A 20,702-nucleotide genomic window follows, 5' to 3' on the forward strand; every position below is an offset into this window, starting at 1 on the left:
ATAACACAGGTTCACCGTGGAAGTTTTGTAAGCTAATAGCATATACAATAATTACTTTTTTAAAGATTTTTTTAATGTTTATTTTCGAGAGAGAAAGAGTGCGAGTGGGAGAGGGGCAGAGAGAGAGGGAGACAGAGGGTCTGAAGCGGACTCTGAGTGACAACAGAGAGTCCGATGCAGGACTTGAACTCATGAACCATGAGATCATGACCTGAGCCCAAATCAGACAGTTAACCAACCAGCCACCCAGGTGCCCCAGCATAATGACTTTTAATAAGCCAAAAAATAATAATAATAATAACACTCTAAATCAATGATAGCTTAATCACACTATTGTTCTAGGCAAGGAGAGACGAAGGGTATAAAGTCCAGCGGCGCTTGAGTGACTCAGTGGGTGAAGCACCCGACTTTGGCTCAAGTCATGATCTTGTGGCTGGTGAGTTTGAGCCCCACCTCCCCACCCAGGGCTCCTCTGCTGTCAGCACAGGGCCTGCTTCAGATCCTTTGTACCATTCTCTCTCTCTGCCTCACCCCTGCCTGTGTGCTCCCTCTCTTGCACACACACTCTCTCTCTCAAAAATAAACATTAAGCATTAAAAAAAATTTTTTTTTAACATTTATTCAGTTTTGAGAGACAGAGAATGAGTGGGGAAGGGGCAGAGAGAGAGGGAGACACAGAATCCGAAACAGGCTCTGAGCCATCAGCACAGAGCCCGATGCAGGGCTCAAACGCACAAACCATGAGATCATGACCTGAGCTTAAGTCGGATGCTTAACCGACTGAAGCATCCAGGCGCCCCTAAGCATTTTTTTAAAAAGGAATAAAGTCTAGCCTTAGTTGAGGTGAGTCTTTACATGGTTGGGACTTGGGGGAGATGCCAGAGCCAACCTGAAGCTGAAGCCCAGCTGCCCGCGCAGAAGGAACTCTCTCCTGTTGCTGAGCACATCTCTAGGGAACGACAGGGCCAGCATCGATGGGCAGCATATCTTTGTGGGGTCCCTTCCTGGCTTTTGCCCCTGTGGGTAAAAGAGTCACCTTTCCTCCCGCAGGAGTTAACTGCCCCAAGGTCTTCAGAGAGCTATTTAGATCTGTGAAAGGCAGCCTTGCCCAGACGGAACATTCTCAAATAATCCTCACGTTCTCTCAGTACTTATAGTCTAAATGCCCCCTTGCTTTTTCATGTATTTTTACTGAGAATCCCCCAGCAAGACCCTCGGCGGCTGAGCTACTGAGCTCTTAGGTGAGAACAGATGAAATAGTGCTCATTTCCGCAGCACAGATGCTAAAACCTGGGCTGCTACTGAGATCTCCCCGGCACAAAATCACAGAGCGCTCCACAGAACAGATGAAATGATGACATCCTGACACGATTTACTTCAGTATTACATCAAAACAACTTCTAAAAACAACTTCATTTTTTAAAAATTTTTGTCAGAAACAAATGAATTAAAACAACTTTGCTTAAGTCATAACAAGAGAATTTGAAATCACATCAAACCACTACACAGCCCTGCAGCTCCCCAGATAACCACTGAAGCAACTTCCCTTTGAGAGAATTTTGACTCTTCTTGACCCCCCCCTCCCCCCACACTTTACATCCAGATTGAATCGTTGAGCCACATTGCTCAAAGTATGAAACATATTTCCCACTCTGGGAAACACATGAGCTTCCTTGCCTGTGGCCATTCCCTGAAGCAGCGGTGTTTAAGATTCATCTTTGGCTTCACCCTGGGTATAGGGTGGGTTTAGGAAAATGGCTCCTTTCTGACTTTTGCTTCTTACATGATCCAAAATGGCCTCCTGAGATTTACCTCCTTCTCAGGTTCTCATCTCTGAGGTTTCTTCTTCACCATCAGGACAGTTCTCTCAGGAAACAGTCTCAAGGCTTAGGACAACATGCCCCAGAGGCCAGCCCCTCCCCCAGCCCACAGGCTGTGGGCATCACTTCCTTAGTGGCCCAGGCTGCTCTCCACAAACAGGGTTTCTCAAGAGTGGCAATGGGTTAGCGACTTCCTGAGCACTGGCTGGGAGGTGGATGGGGTCCACGGCCACCATGTCCACCTTCCCTACCTCTGTGCTCTCCCACCACCCCTGAAGCAGTGGTCTCCCAGTGAGATTGGGTGCTTCCTCACAGCTCCCCCTCTCTGGGAACTGGGCTCTGGAGCGGAGACTACTGGCTCCGTCATTTGGTCAGAACTGTATGGCCAATACTGAACACTTTTGAGTCACCTTTCTGGGAAGGCCAGTGTGCTACCATCTCTTCTATCTCTCCTGCTCAGAACAAGAGCAAAATTAATTTCCTAGGCATTACAGAGTACAGCCCTCTTTCTTGGAGATTTTAACCACTCAGGGCAGAAAAAAGCTCTCCTGCTTGTAATGTCCTCTGTACCATTTATATCACTCTACCTAAGTTAGAAGTGGTACTTTTCTTTCTTTCTTTTTTTTTTTTTTTTAAGGTTTGTATTTGAGAGAGAGAGAGGGCTTGTGTAGCAGGGGAGGGTGAGAGAGAGGGAGACACAGAATCTGAAGCAGGCTCCAGGCTCTGAGCTGTCAGCATAGAGCCTGACGCGGGGCTCAAACTCACAAACCCCAAGATCATGATCCAAGCCAAAGTCGGACGCTTAACTGACTGAGCCACCCAGGTGTATTTTTCTTAAAGGTTGAGAATAATATCTTTCAATAACAAAATTATTTAAATAATAAAATGAAACACATGTAAAATGCCCCGAAGTGCTTTATAAATGTTAATGTTTACATTGTATAAACATAATCAATATTAATACCCTCACATAACAATGCTATGATAGTGACTATTATTATTTCCATTTTACAGATTAGAAAACTGAGGAAGAGAACAATAAATTCCCTATACAGTCAGTATAGCGAGGGGGAGAGCTGGGGTTGTTTGTCCCTCCCACACTCTCCCTGGTGTCCTCACTACAAGGTGTTACTGCCTCTGGGAAAGGCCGTCACTCTCTCTCCCTCTCCCTCTTCCCTCCCCCCCCCCCCCCCCCCCCCCCACTGTTAAGTTATTCTGGCTTTTTCAAGACTTCTGGGGATTTATAGCCAAGAAGCAGCGTGAGGGAACAGTGTGGATGGAGCACTGCTGAGAGGAGACATGGAGGTTCGGGGGATCCTCGCTAAACTGGCTAACAGGCCCCAGACAGGACAAGGGCCACGGTGGAGGCCTAGCTGAGAGGAGGGCTCAGAAAGAAGGACTTCACTCAAGGTCGGTCAGTCAAGGAGAGTCTGTGCCAACACAAGCGTGCACACCCCGCGTTTGCCCTCTGGCAGAGTCCGTAGCTGTACTCCTTTGCTAAAACAACTTGGGGCCAAGTTAGCCCACAGGACTCCTCGAGACAGAGCTGGGTGGTGGAGAAAGGCAAGAGATCAACCATTGGGGGGTCCCAGTGGGGTGGAGGGCTCCCGGGGCGGTGGGACGCAGCCAGGCAAAGCAAGCTGGCCACCCTGTGCAGGTTCCTGGAGGAGAACGAGATGCTCGCTTAAACTGCTTTTCGGGGGGTACGTAACAATGTTGCCAGAGGGGAAAGTAGTGCTTGGAAGGATTTCCCTGCATGATGTTAGACCAAGGCTATCTAACAACCCAGGGAACTGAAGCACACAATAGGGTCAACAAAAACCGTTGGGGAAAGAAACAAAAACAAACAAACAAACAACAACAACAACAAAAACTTTGAAACGGGCAAGATGATTGTGCCTCCTTCGGTGGAATGCTGGATATTGTTTGGAGGACCCTTGCAGGGCTGTCCGATTTTTAGAGGTCTGTGCCTTTCTGGGGCTTCAACTATTTTGCAACTCTACTTTTTAACTTGTGGAGACCTGAGAGCCACTCAGATGATTGCTGTCCATTAAAAAGCAAATGAATTTGGTCCTGTGAAATTACAACTGATTTCCACCCCCGGCGTACGGGCTGTTTCTGCATCTATTAGCCAGTTAATAGCCGCAGTTCTGGTTGCCCATATACGTGACCATCTTTGGCTTTTCCTCTGAAGTAGGTGTAATGTCTTACTAATTCTCTCAGTATTAGCGAGTTAAAGTATTTGACAGGAATTCATTCTATATTTGTATGCGAGTCACGATTCTGCTTTGAAAACAATGATTCTCTAACAGTTGAGAGTCCACAATTTGATAGCTAACAATGAAATCCTTTCTCACTCCTCTGTTCTCAGCCGTGACCCTAAAATTAGACCAGATGCTGGATCGTGCTGGCTCTCAAAAAGACACAACTTTAAAAGTAAGTCAGTGAAGTTGTAAGAGGTTCCTTCCAAGGGGACTAAGGACCCCATCGGCCATGTTTCATTCATTGGTAAAGACCGCCTGGCACACAGAGGTTGTACCTGGGTGGGCAGGAAAATATCGACCAGCAACATCTGGCCAAACAAGGGTCCTGAGGAGGGTGTCTGCAAGTACAGCTCGTGTGTGCTAGCCTCACACTACGAGAGCTTGCACAAAACCTTCTCAAAGAGAGGGGTGGAGAAAGCAAAAGTGCAGAGAGCAAGAAAGAATTCTAACTCACATCACTGAAGTTACTTGAGAATTGGGGATGTTTTAGTTGATAGAGTCTCACTTGTCTATTTTTGCTTCTGTGGCTTGTGTTTTTGGTCTTGTATCCAAGAAATCATTGCCAAAAGCAAAGGAATATTATTCAGCCTTAGAAGGCAATCCGGCCGTATGAGGCAACATGGGTGGACCTGGACGGCTCCAAGCAAAGCAAAAGAAGCCAGGTGTGGAAGGGCAAATACTGCATGATTCCACTTGAATGGAGTCTTTACAACAGTCAGACTCATAGAAACTGAGAGTAAAATGGGGGTTGCCCAGGACTGGGGGGAGGGGACATATGGAGTTGCCGTTCAATGGGGATAAAGTTTCAGTTACATAAGATGAATAAGTTCTAGAGATGTGCTGAACAACATTGTGCCTATAAATAACAAGCCCATATTGCACATTTAAAAAATTTTGTGAAGAGAGTAGGTCTTGTGGGGGGGGAGGTAGGAATATCCCGTCCCCTTTACAGGGAGCAAGAACCCCTGGACCCTTCAGTCTTTCTAGCTAGACTAAGAATCAAATTGACGTGAGATGGATTGACAGGAGAAAATCAAATTTAATAGTATTATGCATGGGGAATCCACGTAGACCTGGAAATTCCAGAGACAGTGAGGCAACATGAGCTAGATATGTCATCCTGAACTAAGGAGGATGGGCAGAGGTCTGGGACTTTGAAGGGAAGGAATGAAATCCACAGGGCAATGAGGGGAAGAGCAGATTCTTGCTAATTAGATGTTTGTCCTGCCACACAGATAAGTCCCTCAGATAAGAATTATCTCTGGTAGTAAATCACTATTCTGGGAAAGACCCCCGATTTAGATTCCTCTGTGTAGTTAAGGGAGGGCCCAAATTTCTCTTGAGTCTGCAGGGTTTTGATTGCCATCAGCTCAGAATAATCCTTCATGCCAAAGTGGCCATCTTGGGGAGGCCTGCCCTCGGCTCTTACAATCTCATGTTACCACAATAAAGGAAGGAGGAAAGGAGGAGAGAGGAAGAAAGGAGAAAACAGACAAGAAACAAACAAACAAACAAAAAAGAATCGGGGTCTCTTTAAGATTCCAGCTTTTTACTGCAATGTTATTAACTCAAACCCAACAACACAGACCAGAACATGGCTATCATGGTGGGTGCAGGGGCAGCTACTCCATTCCATGCCCCTGAGTGGTGAGCTCCTTTAATCCTTCTTTACCTGAGAAAAAAGGTCAGAGGCAGTGAGCAGTGAGTGCCCCACCACCACACCCCTGCTCAACTCCCCACAGCAAGCAGCAAGTAGCTGGGTGTCATTAAGTAACAAATGGGCCCCAAGGATCAGCTGGTTTCCAGTTATTGTCCCAAAACACCTGCATCAGAATCACCCGAAGGCTTGTCAGAAATGCAGATTCCCTCTCCAGCTCACACATTCTGAATCAGTCGGTGATTTGATATAAGACTTACTTAAAAGTTGGTAAGTCATTAACTTTTAGTCCAAACACCAAAAAGAGGGAAGCATGTTGCTTATCCTCTGTGGGCCTTAAAAACCAGCCAGCGCAGAGTCAGAACCGGACTCCAGCTCACCAGCCATGCAGGCTTTTCCCACCAGGCCCTGCTGCCTCTGAGGCACAGTTGAGGTGGAGAAATGAAACTAGCTTGATAAAAGTGTTTTTGCTGTTCACCATCTGTTTACCATTTTCGAACCATCTGTTCCTTCTCGTGAACTATTTTGGCTATTAAGGCACTAGGGAGTGGTGATTAGGGCTGTTTTCTTGACCTAGAATACCAAGATTTAAATTCTGACTTTGCTACTTTCGCGCTTTGAAACTCTGGGTAAGTTACTTAACCTCTCTGTGCCTCTGTTTTCTCATCTATATTAAGAATATCTATTGTTGTTGTGAGAGGTATACTCACATAATTAATAGTCATTAATACAAGTTGTGATAGTTTAACACAGGCTGTGGGAATTCAATTAACAATGTATGCAGAGAGTTTAAAGAGAGCCTCATATGTAATAAGTGGTCAGTAAGTAATAACTGTTACTCTTCTTATTATTGGCTTTTCCCCTCTGATTATTTCTTGAGATAGGAGGAAGGTTTAACAAATAATTTGACTGTCATAGGTTAATACTGAGAGGCAGTGGTCCAGGTATTTTCTTTCTTTTTTTAAAAAATGTTTTATTTATTTCTAGGGGAGAGAGAGAGAGAGAGACAGCGTGAGCAGGGGAGGGTCAGAGAGAGAGGGAGCCACAGACTGAAACAGGCTCCAGGCTCTGAGCTGGCAGTCAGCACAGAGCCCGACACGGGGTTCGCGGGACCCACGAACCGCGAGATCATGACCTAAGCGAAAGTTGGACGCTTGACCGACTAAGCCACCCAGGCGCCCCCAGGTATTTTCTTAGCCCACTGGCTTAACCTCCTTCGTTTGGTCACATCAGTCAAGGTCACAAGCCTTGAAGTCCTGCCCAGGTATGGTTTCAGTGAGGACTGAGCTTGGCTAGCACAGACTGTACGAGGTAGGGACATGAAGGGGAACCCAGTCATGGCTCTGTGACTGTGAGATATGTCGCTGCTGGTTACTTTTACCTTGGCTAGCTTTCAGCAGAATCAAAGGTCTACTTTAATATTCCGTCCCCTGAAAAAGTCAGAAAGGTGTCAGTGTAGACTCAGCACAGGCGTCTCAGGCAAGATCAGTTTGAGACATCTACCTCCCACCCTGATTGGACCTTGTTCTTACATACCTCACCCCAAACTTTCCTATCAGATCCCGGTCAGAGGACTCTCTCTCAGGATCTGGAGACGAATTTGCGATCAATTCTGTACACCTGGCCTTTTCTTAAGCACCTACAGCATCAATCTTGTCTTTTTATTTTTTTTTTTAATTTTTTAATGTTTTTATTTATTTCTAGGAGAGAGAGAGAGAGAGACAGTGTGAGCAGGGGAGGGTCAGAGAGAGAGGGAGTCACAGACTGAAACAGGCTCCAGGCTCTGAGCTGGCAGTCAGCACAGAGCCCAACGAGGGGCCGAACCCACGAACCGCGAGATCATGACCTAAGCGAAAGTCGGACGCTTAACCGCCTAAGCCACCCAGGCGCCCCAATCTTGTCTTTTTAAAAGATAACATCAAGAAGTAGCTATTACCAAACCAAGTCTGTCACTTAAATAAAGAGCTACCATTACTTATGACAGAGCTGAGTGTGTTGAAGCATGCCCTAGAAGCGAGAATCGCTTTAGATAATTACTCTTCTTGCTCTTAGAACTTAGGACACTCACCATGTACACTGGGTCGGAAAGTCATTAACATTGGAGAAGCATGTCAGGTTACAGTGCCCTCTGTCACAGACCCCCAGAGCACCCCAAGGCAACACAGACTGGTAAGCGTCATGAGTCTCTGAAGTGCCACCTGCTCATTAAACAACCAGTGTTTGTCCTGCAATGCCATGGCACTGGAGGCCAGAGGGGATGTATGAGAACCATTCTGCATGACCACTTGTTGTCTGCCTGATTTGGAATGACTACTGCAAATCTCTCTGAAGTTCGATTTCCTCATCTGGGACACGAGGAGCAAATACTTAAGTATATTAGTTAAGATGCTTTCTTTGGCCGGAAGTTACTGAGTGCTTTGAAAATCCTGGGAAATTCCATCTCATGGAACAGCAAGTGCCCAAGTATGCCGAGAGCCAGGGCCTGCCTCCGCTTTGCTTGGCTCTGGCATCTTCCCTCTGTGCTGGCTTCCATTTCAGCTATAGACATTCCAGGCAAACATCTAGACACCAGAAGGTCCAGGGTAAGGAAGAAGGATATCTCTTTGTATGTACCTCTCTTTCCTCAATGAGGAAAACTTCCTCTATGCTGCACCCCCACCCAGCCAAGCTTTACTTGGCCTCCCTGGCTTGAACAGGGTCACATGACTACCTCTCAGCCAATCTCTGGTGGTGGGTGCCATGATTGGTTTAGGTTATTCAGCACTTACCCCTGGACTGAGGGCAGCATCACCTTTCCCAACAACAGGGTGATAGGAAGACAAATCTATCTTTGCAGGACTTTGTAGACATGGAGGAAGCAGTAGCTGGCTGGGGTGTAGACAACCCACAGTGTTTGCTCAATACCCTCTAAACTTCTACCTTTAATACAGGAGACTGTGGATGAAAATGGCCCACTCAGTGCCTGAAAAAAGGGAATAATAATAGCAGTTGACATTTTTTTTCCTTAAATAGTTTATTGTCAAGTTGGTTTACATATAACACCCAGTGCTCATCCCAACAAGTGCCTGCAGTTGACATTTTTGAGGACTTGTAATGTGCCTGTCACTTTATATGAATTCTCTGCCCTCTAAAGTAGGCACCACTGGTATGCCCATTTTACAGATGGGGAGACTGAAGCACAGGTGAGTTAAGTAACTTGACAACCAAGGCAGAGTCTGCATTTAATCTCAGGCAGTCTGACTTCCAGGGCCTACCCTCATGCGTTCATTCTCTAAGACTTACTGCACTGGAATGGTAGTCAAGTTCATCACCACATCTCTAGTCTAATCTCAAGAACTGTGTAAATGTTAAGTTCAGTGGGATTCACACACACGAAAGATTTAAAAACAATACAATACAGCAGCTAATGACCATCTCTGTGGTATAATAGAGGATAGAAGTAACCCACCCTTGCGCTGAGCACAGGGAAGACAGTAGGGGGTGATGCCATCAGTTAAGAAAGCAACAGGGCCTGGACCTTGGTGGAGCTGGAGGAGGGGAGGCAATGGAGAGCATGCCAGACTGGAGTAGTAGCTTGTTCTCAGGAATAAAAATCTATGCTGATGTGACTTGGGCCAAGGGAAGTGGCTTTGGAATCCACTCGAAGGAGAAGAGAAGCAGAGTAGAGCTTCCAGCCACATTCAACTCTGGGAGAACTCTGAACGTTATTTTGCTCACAAAACGTTGGGCCCCTGAGCTGCACTCCAGTGGACTTCTTGAGTCATACCACTTTTGTGAAAGGGAAACTAAATCCCATCAGTAAACTCTAGAGTTTCCCTAATGTTCTCATAACTCATGCCTGTGGGCTCCAATCTATAGTATTTTTAAAAGTTTATTTATTCAGAAAGAGAGAAAGAGCACATATGAGCAGGTGAGGGGCAGAGAGAGAGGGAGAGAGAGAGAATCCTAAGCAGTTTCTGTACCCTCAGTGTGGAGCCCAACCTGGGGGCTAGAACTCACAAACTGTGAGCTCATGACCTGAGCCCAAATCAAGAGTCAGATGCTTAAATGACTGAGCCACCCAAGTGCCCCTCTATAGCACTGTAAACTTCTAAGAGAAGTTTGATATTGGCAGACAAGGCCTGGAATGTCTCACTGTCCGCATAATGGCAAGATCTCCCACAGATTTGAGTTGGATGAAAAGAGGTGCTCAAGTTCAAACCCAAGGTAACTATGCACATATACTCGTCTCCCCAAGGATTACACCCCGTCCCTGCAGTTTGGGGGCCCCTGTCTTCTGAATGACTGGAGACTTGGACCCAAGCCTCACATTCTTATAAAGAGTACCTTGGGCTTCCCACTCAGAGAGGAGATGACAGTGTCAAACACTAGATGGTATTTCCCAGAGGAATCTGACTTGAGGCAGAGGATTTCTCTTTATGTGTTACACCTTTCCCTGCAACACCAACTTTCATGCCAAGAAAGTCTCCAAGGATATGTTCCGGGCAGGGTTTCAGGTCATATTCTGTTCTGAGGTTCATGTGTTTGAATCAGATTGCTCAGTCTAGATCCTATTGGGTGAGAGTTTTGTCTCTTATCAGGTCTTATTTATCATCTTTTACTTTACGTGGTCTTAAAATTACTTCCCAAATTCCTTTGCTATCTGATATTTAGGCCAAGAGGTACCTCTCTAGGTTAGCACATTAGATCCACGCTGGAGAAGGATGGTCTTTGGCATCCGAGCTGGAGTTCAGATTCACAGCATTGTCACTCACCACTGGGTACCTCTGGGCCCAGGACTGAACTTGGGAGGCAAAGACCCCACAGGCAAGACCACACAACGCTCCATCCAGGCAGGATGAGCAAAGCACAAGGAAGTCACCTAGATCGTTGTTTGGCACGGAACTGGTGTTTTAAATGTTAGTTTCTTCCTCCCCTCTGTCCTTTTCCCTTTATGGGGAGGTAGGGAGGTTTGCCTGCAGAAGAAGCAGAAGAGTCCTCGTGTAGTTTACAAGCTGCTTGATTGTGTTACTAAATTGCTGTGTGCCTTGGGGCAAAACCTTTGCCTCCTCTAATTCCATTTTTCTCACCTGCCAAAAGAGGGGGTTGGGTTTGATATTCTCAAAGCCACCTGTACACGTAGAATGATATTTTTATTATACACCATCTACATTCCCCAAGTTCTGAGTCACAGGAATTTCCCCAGTTCATCAGTCACATCCAGGGTCCCCTGTCGTCTCTCCCTCGAGTGAGCAGGTGTGGCCTGGCCTCTTTCAATCTGGCCAGCGGGACGCCTCCTGCTTCTGACCGGTTGTGAAATGGCTGCCGGCTAAGATTAACAAGTACCTACTGACCACTAAGGGGGAATCTGGCGGGAATCTAGTGATAGTGATCTTGGAATGGTCTAGACTGCTGGCAGTTCAGTCAAAGTACCTGATAGCAAAGATGTCACTGGAAAGGAATGTGAGGTCACCTTGCTCTGTGGTTTGCAAACTGTGATGTCTCAGAGACCTGAAGTTTCCTCAGAGTCCCTGGAGGCTGAGGGGACAGGGAGGCAGAAACAGACAGGCCCAGCTCCCCTCCACCAGAGTGGGTTTGCCTCTGGTTCACTTACTTCCCAGGTTTCTTCAGAAGTTTGTTGGCTGAAAAGAAAAGAAAAAAGCTGGACAGTCACCAATTTCATCTTAGCCCTTTCATTTTACAGATAAGGAACCTGTGCCTCATACTTCAAAAGCCTCAGCATGATTCCCATAGGAATCCCTTTCCAATCCCACTTTCAGGTAAGTTTTCCTAAGAAAGTAATTACTGATTTGTGAAAGCATCCAGAATGTTCATCATGCTGTGGTTTAAAATGGAAAATCAGTAACACCGGCAAGAAAGGAGTAGTTGAACAATTACTGGTACATCTCTAAACGTGGAACATGGGGAAGTCCCACACATCATAGAAGGAAATTACTTATATGGAGGAAGTATTCATGATATATCAGTAAGTGGAACACACACACAAGTTCAGCCTCTAACATATCCATTTTTGTCATCGGAGGACTTTCTGGGAGCCTCTAAATGGGGCATCATCATGCCCATAATCATCTACAGTTGATCTGTGGCATTCACCTGTCCCTTCTCTCACCTACCAGCTCTCTCTCATACATGACCTCTACCTCCGCCACCAAAGAATAAGTATGTCCATACCAGCTGTGCATGGGAAGTCTGCTGGGTTCTTGGCAAAATGGGGAACTGGGAGCCACATGGTTTCCTGATCCTAATGCAGCCCTGCAGGGTCCCAGAGGCACATAGTCTTTTTGAAATCGTTCCATCCCTTTCCAGCCGTCACTGCCTACACAGCAGGTCTCAAGTCCAGTACTTCAGCCAGAATGAGAATAGACCTCACAGAACCTTCCATTCTCCCTTTATGCTTTTACTTTTCTCTCCTCCCACAAAACAAGCCAAAAAATCTCCTCCCTATTCATCGTATTATAACAATAAACATTTGCATGTACATACATGAAGACAGACAGCAGAATGTGTTTCGAGGTTGGGAAGCTGTTATAGACAGAATAATAGACCCCCCAAAATGTCCTAACCCCTGGAGTTTGTATCCGCTGCCTTGCATGGCAAGAGGGACTTTGCAGGTAGACATGAAAGATCTTGAGATGGGGAGATTAGCCTGGTAGGCTCAGTGCAATCACAAGGATCCTCATAAAATGAGCCAAGAGGGACAAAGCCAGAAAAAGGTGATGTGGCAATGGAATTAGAGATCAGAGTGCTGAGCTGTGAAGATGGAGAAAGTGACCACAGGCCAATGAGGGCAAGCAAGGACACAGATTCTCCCCTTGAGCCTCCAGAAAAGCCCTCAGCATATGAGTTTAGCCCATAAGACCCACTTATGACTTGTGACCTGCTAAATGATGAGGTTATAAATTAGTGTCATTTTTAAGTCACTAAATTTGCAGTAACTATTACAGCAGCAATAGAACACAAATACTGGAGGTTCAGGAATATGGTTGTCATGCTAGGAGCAGCCAAACTATCCTATTGTATAATGGTCAGGGCAGAGTAAGTATTCTTTTGCTTATCTGTGCTTCTCATCTTTACCATAATAAACACACATTTGTAACAAAAAATGACAACTTTATGTCTTTGAAAAGTCTGATGGACCATTGCCTGGAAGTTCTGGAAGGGAGAGGGCCCCAGGGTCAGATGCTGGCTATGGTGGTGAGGGGGAAAAGTCAATGGGAGACCCAGCATGCCATCTGGAACGTCTCTAATGCCCATTCTTCCCAGGGCAACAATGTCTAGGAACTCGAGAGATGGCTAAAACAGCACTCTAGAGCACCTGGCTCCACCCACACTGAATGGAGAGGAGGAATTTAGAAGTGAGCAGGCACAAGAAAAAAGGGGGAAAAAACTGAGGAAAAAATGCCCTAGGCAAAGAAAAGAAAAATTAAAATACTATGTGAAAGTGAATCCTCAGACATTTTATGAATCTAAATGAAGGAGGCAGAAAGAGCACAGGTCAATCTGCTGGCTACGCTGAGCAAATGCATGGCATGGAGGATGTTGGCAGCACCTTCTTCTAAGCAGATTCGATGGGGTTCCTCCCATCAGAATGTCCCATCCACACCCTTCCAAGAAACAGTCCTTTCTGCAGGTTTTTCCTAGCCCTGTCCTTCCGGCCAAAAATCTGTCATATTCCAAAGACAACCGCTAGACATTTCATTAAGTCAGCGTCATGGGGCAGAAAGGAAAGAAGTACATTCTAGAACCAGCTCTTCCCAACAGAAATGCAATGCAAAGCATGTATGTCTTTCTTAATCTGCTGCTGGTCACATTTAAGAAATGAATAGATGAAACTAATTTTTATAATACATTTTATTTAACTGACTAAAGCCAAAATATTATTTCAACATGTAATCAACATTAAAATTATACAAATGAGATATTTTTACATTCTGTATTTTATGCTAAGTCTTCAGAATTTGATGCATGTCATGTTTTGCACTTAAAGTGTATCTCAGTACTGGCTCATTGGGTAGAGCGTGTGACTCTTGATTTCAGGATTGTGAGTTCAGCCCTACATTGGGTGTAGAGATTACATTACAAAAAAATTTTTAATGAAGTACTTCTCAATTTGGAATAGCCACATTTCAAAGGCTTAATAGCTTCATCTGGCTAGTAGCTACTGTAGTGTAAATGCTGTTCTAGATTAAGAGAAATTGAAGAGACATAATGACCAAAGTCAGTGAATGATTCTAGTCTAGATCCTAATTCTAGAGAAAAGAGCTGTAAAAGACATTCTCAGGGGAATTGAGAACATTTTAACAGGAAATGGACAACTGGGGGGAAAGACTAGTTATTGGATAGTTATTGGATACTATTATTGGATAGACTAGTTCTTGAATACTACTACAGAATTATTGCTGTTGGAAGTGAAAATTATGGGTATGTGGGAGAGTGTCCTTATACTTAGGGGACTTAGGCTAACGTTCTTCGGGATAAAGGATCATGGTGTCTGCAAATTATCTTTTAGAAGAAAGCAAGCAAACAGAGCAAACTGTTAAAAGTTATTGAGACCAGGTGGAAGGTAGATGGGTGTTCTGCGTACTGGTCTTTCAACTTCTATGTCTGAAATTTGTAATAAAAACTTGGGGGAAACACATACAAACACGTGTGCCCTAGACTACATTCCAAATAGGGACAATTTATCTGTTTGAAGGCTGTTAATCTACTGAACTAGTTGTGCTAAAATATTTTTTAGAGTAAAATATCTCATGGAGGAAGCAGCATGGTTAGTAGTAAAAACTAAATTTGAAGACAAAAGATCAAGATTCCAGTTCTAGGCTTACCGTTTAGTAGTTCTCTCACTTGAGCAGCCCTATTTTGGAAGATTTCAATTCATATATATAGCCATATGTATATGGCTCTTTCTATAGGAATTCCAGGCCTTGGAGCCAATGAGTGAGGAAGCTACTTTTGTTTGGAGGAACTCTGATGGTCCATTCTGTGTCCACCTGGTTCACAATGCTGGCATCCTGGCAAGGAAGGGGTTCTCGGAAGCCTCTGTGCCCAGCCGCGTGCTCCTGAGGTATGTCAAAAAAGCCTTTGCCCTGCCCAGGGACCACTGCTCCACTAGCAGGAGATGGATGGGCAGGCTGGCTCAATCGATAGCTGGAAATGGCTTTGAAACTGTGAGATGCCAAATACTATCTGGAAATAGACATATCCAAATAATGTGGAAGGGGTCGTCCCCGTGGACAAAGAACACTAGGCATCCACAAAAACAATTCGTTTTGGAATAGTGCCATTCATCCTCAGAGCACCACGGTCCGTGTAAGAAAAAGAGAACGCTGGTACGTGGTGTCCACATCTGGTCATGTTAAGTCAGCCTCAGTGGAGTCAGGCAATTTGTCGGCATCAAAGAAGGAAAAAAAAATAAAAGATTTTTACTGACTAGAATTAAAGCTCCTGGAGGATTTTGCATGTCCGTATTCTCCCTAAAAATTGGTTGAATTGGATTGGGTTTTTTTTTACTCGTTGCCAGAGTCAGGAATAGGATACAGGCCTCTTATAAATCATAAACCTCAAGACACATTTGTTATCCCCAAACATAAACACTGTGCAAATACAGAAATAACTATCTATCTCATAAATTCTATTCTGGTGGGTGCCATTTTTTATTCTCCCAAAGATCTTAAGATTTCTGATGACGTTACACGGGCCTCAAACTCCCCCTCTTTGTTTTTTATGCTGCAAAGTCTCTCTTTTACTTAATTTTAAAACACTGAGATGATTGCTTTCCTCTTTTCTATAGAAGTTACTTTAATCGCCTTGCTCCCCTGGGTCCCTGGGTCTGCTCCCCTAAACTCTGTTAGCACTGAACATCTATCACCACGGCACACACACACCTGCAGGAGCACACACCCTCAGGCACACACCCTCAGACACACACACACACACACACACACACACACCTAAACAGACTCATACACTTGAAGACCACACTCAAATCTCAGAGGGTGAGATTGTCCTCAAAAATCATGGGTTAGGGGCGCCTGGGTGGCTCAGTCGGTTAAGCGTCTGACTTCCGCCCAGGTCATGATCTCGCAGTCCGTGAGTTTGAGCCCCGCATCAGGCTCTGTGCTGACAGCTCAGAGCCTGGAGCCTGCTTTGGATTCTGTGTCTCCCTCTCTCTCTACCCCTCCCCTGCTCACGCTCTGTCTCTCAAAAATAAATAAAAGTTTAAAAAAATTTTTTAAAACTCATGGGTCAGGGTGCCCTGGTGACTCTTTAAATCAACATTTTAGAAGAGAAATATGGTTCAGTCAGTCCCTCCAAACCTTATAACATTATGACATCTAGTTAAACTTGTCAAGTTTGGACCAACAGATGTGAAGAAGGTCAATGTCATATTCTTATTTATGTTTTTAAAATTTAACTTATTGTCAAGTTAGCTAACATACAGTAGATACAGTACGTTCTTGGTTTCAGGAGTAGATTCCTATGATTCATTGCTTTTCATCCCAACAAGTGCCCTCCTCAATGCCCATCTCCCCATTACCCCTCCCCCTCCCACCCTCCTCTATCAACCCTTAGGTTGTTCTCTGTATTTAGGAGTCTCTTATGGTCAATGTCATTTTTTTTAAAAGTCTCATCTATAAATATCTTTAAGGATATGGAGTTTTGTGGGGTTTTTTTTAACTTTACAGGACACATATTAATTGAAGCTTCTTTTAGAAAGAATCTTAGCTCTTTCTACTTTGCTCAATTTCTCTGTAATTAGTAGCACCAGCATTTAAAAAGTATTTGTATCTTCAAAGTAGTGTTCTTAGCAGTTGAACTCTTTGCTCCTCCAATCACATACTTAGGCTTAATAAATAGTTTCTCCATAGGTATGTTTTTAAAATAGTAAGCTTCCATCTCATACATCTGGAATTATTAACCTCTAAAAGGATTGAGTCTGGATTAATGATGTTTTACTGTATTGCTTATGTAACTGAAGATCAGGAGGTTCAGTCAAGATTAAGGGAGATGGGGGACACCTGGGTGGCTCAGTTGGTTAAGCGTCTAACTTTGGTTCAGGTCATGATCTCACAGTTTGTGAGTTTGAGCCTGGCATCAGGCTTCAGATCCTCTGGCCCCTTATCTCTCTGCTCCTTCCCCCCGCCACTCAAAAATAAATAAACATTTAAACAAAAAATTAAGTGAGATTGGAAATTATCACAGATGCTACAAGAAGAGCACTGCCAGGGAGACTAAGATTTCAGGAGTGGCCTGCCTACTATGCAAAGCAAAGAAACAAAAAAACTAACTAACAACCCAACACTGTTTACTTAAAAGCTGAGGAAAACTCTACAAATCTCAAAATCTGAGGGCCCCTGACCCTCCTTTTGAAACTAGTTTAATCCTGGCTGGTGCAACTCCAGAGAAGAAGAAAGGAGGAAAGTAGACCTCCGGAACCATCTAGCCCCTCCAGAAATTCATCGTATTTCTGATCAATGCTCTTTGGGAATTTTTTCTTAAAAAAAACAGCAAGGGCTGCAGTAGGGATGATTTCCAGGATATACACAATCTTTGATATGTCATTTTATTTTAATTTTTGTTACATGGATTTCTGCCTTTTTCAGTGAAACAAAATAACTTAGAGAAGGAGCACATAAAACTAAAATTGTATATTGCAGATCAATTATGAAGGCTAACCAGACTTTCCAAATACCTGCTAGAAACAAGGAAGCAGAAATGAGATGACCAAAGGCAAAGACAGAAGCTTTACCACCTGTAACATAATCTTTTCCAGAAAGACTCAATGCTGTTTTGGTCAAGAGGCCAAATTTGAAGACATGATGCAATTTTCAGTTTGTTACTGACTCACCTTGCAGCTCAAGACAAGTCACTTATCTCTGTGCCTTGGGAAGGACTCTGGTGAGTAATAAACAAATAAAAATGGAAAGTCCTTTATGAACTAAGAGGCAGAAGTCTCTGCCTACAGAAGTCCCAGGAAGAATTCAGGAAGATTTGGGATTCCCCCTCTCAGTCCTGAAAGTCTAGAACTGCCTTGTGCCCAGTCATGAAGACTCAGTCTAGCATGTTTCTAGAGGACTCCCACAACCCTAAATCTCTCCCAGCAACCCAGTCCATCTTTAGACATTTTTTTTTTTTTTATTTTAGAGAGAGAGAGTATGGAGGGGGGAAGGAGAGGAGGAGAGAGAGAGAGAGAGGGAGGGAGGGAGGGAATATCTCAATACTTAGTGCAGAGCCCAATGTGGGGCTTGATCCCACGACCCTGGGATCCTGACCTGAGCTATAATCAAGAGTCAGACCATCAACCACCTGAGCCACCCAGGTGCCCCTAGAAAAAACTAATTTAAGTAGGCTTCACAGCCAGCACAGAGCCCACTGGAGGGCTTGAACTCACGCCCCTGAGATCAAGAGTTGGAAACTTAACTGAGTCACCAAGGCACCCCAAACCAGCCCAGTCCTCCATAAAGTCTTTGGAGGTCTCACAGTACTGGGCCTTCCAGTCATACTGAGAAAAGGATTCACTTCCTCAGGTCAACACTACAACTGATAAGACCCTCCTGAGTCCTCCAGATCAGCACTGCTTCAGATCTGAGTTAAACCTCCTTAAGAAATGACTAGACCTGAGGGTGCCTGGGTGGCTCAGTTGGTTAAGCATCTGACTTTGGCTCAGGTCATGATCTCATGGTTTGTGGGTTCGAGCCCCACGTCAGGCTCTGTGCTGACAGCTCAGAGCCTGGAGCCTGCTTCTGATTCTCTCTCCCTCTCTCTCTGCCCCTCCCCCTCTCATGCTCTGTCTCTGTCTCTCAAAAAATAAATAAAAAAAATTAAAAAAAAAAAAAGAAAAAGAAATGACTAGACCTCAGGGGCACCTGGGTGGCTTAGTTCGTTGAATGTCAGACTGCAGCTCAGGGCATGAGCTCATGTGTTGTGAGTTCAAGCCCTACATCAGGCTCTGTGCTGACAGCTTGGAGTCTGCTTCAGACTCTCTGTCTTCCTCTCTCTCTGCCCCTCCCTCATGCTCTCTCTCACTTTCTCTCTCTTAAAAAAATAAACATTAAAAAAAAAACACAACTAGGCTTGAATAACTTCTACAAGGAGTTTAAAAAACAGGGAAGAAGGAACCTGGTAAACTGGAAACCATTCCCAAGTCTTATTCTCTTTTTTTAAAATTCTTTTTAATGTTTTATTTATTTCTGAGAGAGAGAGAGAGGCAGCAAGAGCAGGGGAGGGTCAGAGAGAGAGGGACACACAGAGTTGGAAGCAGGCTCCAGGCTCTGAGCTAGCTGTCAGCACAGAGCCCGATGCGGGGTTCGAACCCACGAACCATGAGATCATGACCTGAGCCTAAGTCAGACGCTTAGCTGACTGAGCCACCCAGGTGCCCCATCCAAGTCTTATTCTCTATTGGAATGATATTTTTTTGTTTGAGATGTACCTGTAACTATGGCCACGCCCCTTATGAAGTATCAGATGAGAATAAGTGCAGAGAAGACAGGAAAGGGCTATCTCTTTCTTCCCCTTCCAGACAAAATTTATGTAGAGCAGTGAGCACTTCCTATCTGTAAATGGCAGCTGACCTGCCAATCAAAACGTGCTTGGGTTCCAGGTAGCACATCCCTGGTGTGTTCTCCCTCCAAAATGATCAGCATTGGCTCAGTGAGGGATGAAACCCTGAATACCAGGGACTAAAAGATTGTTTGAAAGCCTAATTTTCTTTAGCTCTGGCCCTATTCATGTCACTAAAGACTTACCATTCAGGTAAAGTTGTGTCTGCCAAACACACTGAGCCTTTCCAGTGTGAGTCAGAAGCCATCCCTGACTCTCAGAAGCCTGCCATAAGTTTGGGATATATGACCTTAGTAAAGTTGTGGCATAACAAATATTAAGACTGTTGTCAGTCTCAGGCAGCTCCGCCCCCTGCACCCCAGCAACAAGGGCAAAAGCACAAGTCTGAGTTGAGGCAAAATCCCTCCCCAGGAGATGAAGTAGCAAGGGACATCGTTAAGCAATTTTTCAGGCGTCTGGACCTATCATGGTTCTTTGTAGCAAGAGCTAGAAAGTAGGTGAGCCCTCCTATTTTGTTGCATCTCCGGGGATGTCCTCACCTCCAGCCCCACTCTGTTTTACAGGCATCCTGGCTAATTGATTGTCTGACTCCTCCTTCTTGCACTCCAGTGTTTGTAAGAACAGGATTTGGTATGCACTCTTGGGGCTGGCAGAAATGCCAGCCATCACACGAAATAGAACCTAAAATTAAAAAAAGAGTGGTCCTCAAATGTCCTGGGAGAGTAAAAGGAAAGCAGGACACAAATGGACTAGAAGAAGAGGCAGCTTGTGTGTCACCTGTGAGTCTTCCAGAGAAACAGCGTCACTGAGTCAGGGACTTCCTAACATGTGACTTGCTCTGAGTTGAGTGCAAGACATGTGAGGGATTCTTTTTCTTCAGGGCCTGGTCTGTAGCAGAAGCAGTAAGCAGGCCAGTAGGGCCACAAGGTAGGAAGATACTGGGAACACTGGGTTTCTGGCATGTTCGAGAAAAGAATAGTCCAGGCTGGACACTTGAGGGACTAGACCAAATAATCCAAAACCAAGAAAAGTCAAAATCAGCCTTAGCTCCTAATTTGACCTGGTTAGAGCAAATAGCTAACTTTACATCGGCACCTCAGAAGAAAGATATCCACACCTGTTGAGAGTAGATTTTAATACTGGAATATACTTCCATTAATAGCTCAGCCAGGAAAATTTTAATAAAGTAAGTATAACAACAGCCAAAACTCTCTTCATATAAGTAAACAAACAGACCAGACCTGTGAGGTTGTAGCAAGAAAGCTCTAAGGAATAATGCTTGAATCACTTGATCTAATAATCCCCCCATTTCTTAAAGAGAAGATTAAAGCCCCTAAAAAGGAATCGTCGAAAAGAGACTTTGGTGGGAACCCTGCTTTAGCCTAGTCTGTTCAGGAA

General features: G+C 44.7%; 1 non-coding gene across 1 annotated transcript; it reads left to right on the top strand.

Moving 5' to 3' along the window:
* Positions 1–18,366: 18,366 nt before the first annotated feature.
* On the top strand, positions 18,367–18,451 carry TRNAQ-UUG. Its single transcript has one exon. It is a non-coding gene; the product is annotated as a tRNA-Gln (tRNA).
* The last annotated feature ends 2,251 nt before the right edge of the window (positions 18,452–20,702 follow it).

This window comes from Hyaena hyaena, unplaced genomic scaffold (genome assembly GCF_003009895.1).
Source record: "Hyaena hyaena isolate Hyena2069 unplaced genomic scaffold, ASM300989v1 scaffold_1253, whole genome shotgun sequence".
In the NCBI taxonomy this organism is placed as follows: Eukaryota; Metazoa; Chordata; class Mammalia; order Carnivora; family Hyaenidae; genus Hyaena; species Hyaena hyaena.